This window comes from Rhincodon typus, chromosome 12, assembly GCF_021869965.1.
Source record: "Rhincodon typus isolate 14 chromosome 12, sRhiTyp1.1, whole genome shotgun sequence".
Classification (NCBI taxonomy): Eukaryota; Metazoa; Chordata; class Chondrichthyes; order Orectolobiformes; family Rhincodontidae; genus Rhincodon; species Rhincodon typus.
The window spans coordinates 19,665,090-19,670,995 of record NC_063343.1 but is presented as its reverse complement, the minus strand read 5'-3'; positions in this window follow the sequence as shown (position 1 = coordinate 19,670,995).

Sequence of the window (5,906 nt, the reverse complement as noted above, 5' to 3'; positions counted from 1 at the left end):
GGCATGGATATCTGCAGTCCTTATCTGGTCTGGGACTCATGTGACTCCAGAATCATAGCATTATGCCATCTGAGCACTTAGGGGTAGGTAATAAATGCTGGTCTAACCAGTGTTGACCACATTCTATGAATGGATAAACAAGTCTTTATACCAAGATAGAGCTTAATTTTATAACCTGTAAATAGTTGCAGGGAGGCACTAAATTCATTAGACCAGAGGGTGGCTGCTCTTTCACATGCTGTATCAGGTAAGGCTCAAAATAACCTTCTCAGAAGATATGAATATTAGCATACACAACAGGTACCATCATGGTAAGTTGGTGCCTGGACGTATCGTGCAAGGCCAGCACTTCACTATTGAAGATTTGAGTTGTGAGCTGCAAAGAATGGTCCTAATTTCACATTTGTGTTGTTGTTTAAGTGTGCTGAGTTAAATTGTCCTTTGCTGCCTTGATTTCAAAAGTTCTTCAGCGTCTGTAGAACATAAAACAGTTCAGCAAAGGAACAGATACTTCGCCTCACCATGTCTGTGTTTTCATCATTTACCTACATCTCATTATACTACAACAGGAGCATGATCTCCACTATGCGTAGGGCAAGAAGACAGGTCTTAAATCCACATCAGCCAGAATGGGAGTCTAACTTAACCCTTCCCTCTATTCCCTGCCTGTTCATGTATCTAACTAAGTATCTCTTAAACTTTGCTAACATATCTGCTTCTACCATCTCCTTTGGCAGTGTGTTCCAGGCACCTCTATAAAAAGAACTTTCCTCACACATCTCCTTTAAACTTTTCCCTCTCATCGTAAACCTATGCCCGCTAATATTTGACATTTCCACTCTAGGAAAAAGACTCAGACTATCCACCCTATCCATGCCTCTCATGATTTTATCTACTTCTATCAGGTCACCCCTCATCATCTGACGCCCTAATAATAACAGTCCAAGTTTGTCCAATCTCTCCTTAACGTTGATACATGCCAATCCAGACAACAGCTTAGTAAACCTCTTTTGCACCCTCTCCAAGGCCTTGACATCCTTCCTATAGTATGGTGACCAGAACTAGACACAATACTCCAAATGTGGCCTAATTAAAGTTACAGCTGCAGCATGACTTGCCAACTTTTATACTCAATGTCCCAACCAATGAAGGTAACCATGATGTATACTTTTTTAAAACCACCTTATCTAGTTGTGTTGTCTCTTACAGGGAGCTATGGACTAGAACTCCAAGATCTGTCCGTTTATCAAAGCTCTGAAGGGTCCTGCCATCTACTGTATACTTGCCTCTTGCATTTGATCTCCCAAAATGCATTTGTCTGGATTAAACTCCATCTGCCATTTCTCCTCTCAACTTTCCAACTGATCTATATTCTGCTGTATCCTTTAATAACCTTCCTCACTACCCACAACTCCAACAACTTTCATGTCATCTGCATTATGTCTAATACTGTTGTAATAAGTCGTCCGCAAATTTAGCACTTTCATCCAAGGATAGGTCTTATCCTTATCCATAGCTATCTTAAAACATACTGAATTCCAAATTCCAAATGAACACCATCTACAAGTTTGCTGACAACACCACTGTGGTAGGACAGATATCAAACAATGATGAGTCAGAATACAGAAAGGAGATAGAGGGCTTGGTGTCATTGTGCAATGATAACAACATCTCTCTCAATGTCAGCAAAACTAAAGAACTGATCATTGACTTCAGAAAGAAAGGAGGAGAACATGCCCCCATCTACATCAACAGAGCAGAGGTTGAGAAGTTTGAGAGTGTCACGTTCCTTGGAGTGACAATAATCAACAACCTGTGCTGGACTTCCCATGTGGATGTGATGGTCAGGAAGGTACAATAATGCTTCTTCTTCCTCAGACGGTTTAGGAAATTCAACACTGTCCATAACAATCCTCACCAACTTTTACAGCTGCACCATAGAAAGCATATTATCCGGGTGTGTAACGGCCTGGTACAACAACTGCTCTGCCCAGGACCGTAAGAAACTACAGAAAGTTGTGTGCACAGTCCAGACCATCACAGAAGCTAAACTCCCATCCATGGACTTCATCTACATTTTTCGTTGCCGCGAAAAGGCTGCCAACATCATCAAAGTACCCTTCCATGCTGGTAATGTTCTCCTACAACCTCTTCTGTCAGGCAGAAGATACAGAAGCTTGAACACATGCACCAACAGGTTCAAGAACAGCTTCTTCCCTGCCATTATTAGACTGATGAATGGACTCTATTATATCAAATAATGTTGATCCTGTTAATGTTGATCTTGCTTTGTGCATTTCCTGTACAGAGTAACATGTATGCCTCATTCTGTCTAAGCACTTTATGATCTGTATGCCTTTGCTTGCTATGATCTGCCTGTACTGTTCACAATCAAAGCTTTTCACTAACTTCGGTACACGTGACTACAATAAATCAAATTAAAATCAGAACATAAACAGTTCTGCTGTTCCTGTTGCTGTGCAAAACAACATTTTTGGTGCAACTGGTTGCATTTTGATGTAACAATTCCCTACTTGTTAACAGCATTAAATAATCACAGGCTAGACTACCTTCATGAGGCAAACAAAGAATGTGCTTTTGTCTGCTTGCATGGCTAGCTTGTCCTGGAATGAGATATTAGCATTTTACTAGAGGCTGCGACACTTGGGGCACCACTTTACATCAAGAATGGCTGACCAGGAGACTTACTTCCTGTCTGCACATCAGATCTATTGGTTTATCATCAAATTCTCCAGCCACATCATGAACACACCTTCCATGATCATTCTGTCCTAGAATGTAACTTAGATTTAAAATTTCTGGTCCAGTGGGAGGGATGTGCTACTAGACTCCCATAGTTACCTGTAGTAAGAAAGACATTGGTGAGTGCTACGAAGTGTTATATCATTGTATAGTGATATGGTGAATTATGATGCCAGTTTCAGAGTTTCTTAAAATGTCAAGAGTAAAAATATATTGTCTTGGAACACTAAAGCATGGAATCAAGCCATTTAGTTCAGCATGTCGGCCATAATTTTTCTTCCCATGAGTCATCTAATGGAATTTCATTCTTTAGTTTATATCTCTGAACATCCCTCTTTTTCAGTGATTAATCCTCTTCCCAAAATAATTGTTGGACAGTAATAGATAACAATATGATAACTACATGGTGTATTTAGTTTGTCTACACTTATCCATTTTTGTAATTATCGTTTCTTAAACGTTCTGATTTGGAGGATGTCGCAGCATCATAATAATATCTCTAGGCGAGAGGCAAAAACAGAAATAGTTTGAGGAACTCAGCTTCTGTGGAGAAAGTATGGAGTTAACATTTAAAGTTCAGTGACCCTTCTACCGAACACTCAGGCGGTGGTAAGGTGGCACTCTCGAGTGAAGTGTTTTGCAATTGGGAGTTCAGCTGGAGTGAATCAGGATGTGATGGAAAGGTCGGCTAGAGTGAAGCAGGTTGTGATGGGGAGGTGGGCTAGAGTGAAGCAGGTTGTGAGGGGGAGGTGGGAGGTGGGCTGGACTGAAGCAGGTTGTGTTTGGGAGGTGGGCTGGAGTGAAGCAGGTTGTGATGGGGAGGTGGGCTGGAGTGAAGCAGGATGTGATGGGGAGGTGGGCTGGAGTGAAGCGGAATGTGATGGTGACATCAGCTGGAGTGAAGTAGGATGTGAAGGGGTTGTAAGCTGGAGTGAAGCAGGATGCGACAGGGAGTCGAGCCAGACTGAAGGTATATTCTGTTAGGGGCACAGTTTTGAATCTTGTCCTTTACTGGAGGAGTAGAACGCTTTTGTTCAGCAAGTTTGGTGCATGGAAGAGAGACTATCTCGACATAGAAGGACATGCCTTATACACTTAACATTTTTAACTTGAGGAAAAAAAATGAAACTTGATATTTAGCACTTAAAAAATGTTTAAAATAAATATAGAATTTGTACTGTCTGTTACTATTCAGTGAAAGTTGTCATGGAGATGAATGTTCTTTGGTTGAGTGTGTATATTCTGGATATCTCCTTGAAGGTCAAGACATAATGTTCTTAATTGGTGAAGACTATCATGATGATTTATAAAGTTTACAACAGTCACAAGTCCTCTTATTAGAGAATCTCTTACATTGGAAATGTGTGGAATTTCTTACGTTTCATGTTTATCTGAACTGCTGTCTGTCCTTCAACAAATAAATTGTCTTCCCATGAGTCAGTCTGCCCAATTTGTGTATTTAGGGCAGAATGAAAAATTGTGGACAGTCCTTCTGTTATCTCCTCTGCACTGCATTAACGGTGTGGACCAAATTCTGCCCAGAACCAAAGGTTTTGCTCCTTTCAGTTCTCCCAGTTCTTTACCAAAACAAATCCTTTCACATTTATTGCATATCCTCTTCCAATACACCCTTTATCTCACTCCCAATATAATTAAGAACATGATGCAAATAATTTATTTAACATTTTCCCTGTCAATTTCATATCCCACAGTTGGGTTTCACATCCCACTCAAACAACAGTACCCTCCTCTTTAATTAATCTTTTACTATTAATCCACTTATAAAAAATGTTACTGTTTATCATCATACTAACTGCTAGGCATTTTCAAAATTGCCTTTTGTCTCTTTCAATCTAGTTACTTACCTCCTCACTTGCCTTTCTTTTGCAAGCTTTCTTGTAAAGTAGCAGAAGAGTGTTCAGTCATTAGCAAATGCCTCTGACTGCAATATCTATTGATGTTCACTTCAAAACAGATAAGGGCTTCAAGCGTAAACTTTATTGTTTTCAAAGTGAAGAACTATATTCCAGTACTACCAAATTAGAAGTGCACTGGTTGGGGCTAAATTAGATTTGAAATCAGGTGCAGGGATTGCGATGTCAATTTAAAGTGATTCACTTCACATTGCTCATTTTGAGCCGAGGATGCTGCAAAATGGCTGCATATTTTAGCAGGGGACCTAAGTTCATACAAGTTTAAAACGATTTAACACTAATCTCACTTGCACTGCTCCCAATGGAGAAGAGGGCAAGGGGAATAATTGGAACAAGCTTCATTGAGCTCAACGCCTGGGCTTTGGTTGACATGATGAAAGATAACGTTTGTTCCTGCCTAATCAGCTGCTTCATACCAGAAAAAGCATTATCACTTCATCTGACATTTATGTCCAGCTCAGGTATATTGCATGAACTACACAGAGCTTTCATAGAAGTGGGAACTGTGCAGCAGGCATGAAAGGCTGGAGCCTGCATGAGGGAAAAAAAATTCTGTGTTTGTGTCAGCTCCCTGAAGAGTGAAGTCACCCACATGTTTTGTTACAAAGGAGTCACATGAGGACTTCAATGTAGAGGCCTGATGGGCACATGGAAATGTCTCTGATTGAATTGGCTGGCCTGTGAGAAATGCAACTGTCACTGTTGAACAATATGGAGTGGTCCAACTCCAACTTGATACAAGTCATTGCATAGTGCATCCTCTCCAGAATTGCAATGTTAACCAACTTGCTGAGAATATTTGCAAATACAAATATCAGAAGAACATATTAAAGCAAAGCAGGAGTGGACCCTGTGGCCCTTCAAGCCTGTTCTGCCGTTTGATATGATCATGGCTGATCTAATGTTCCAATTCCACTTTCCCATCCACTCCTCAAATCTATTGATTCCCTGAAATCAAAATCAATCTCAGATTTAAACATATTCAATAATGGAACATCCACAACTTGCTGGGGTAGAGATTTCTAAAGAATCACAATGTTTTGAATGAAGAACTTTCTTGTCAACTCATTTCTAAATGATCGTTCCATTTTCCTGAGGCTGTGCCCTGTTTGAAATTCCTCAGCCAGCAGAAACAACTTCACAGTGCCTACTCTTCAGAATCTTGTATCTTTAAATATGCAAATATTGTTCTCACCCTCTAGCCTCTAA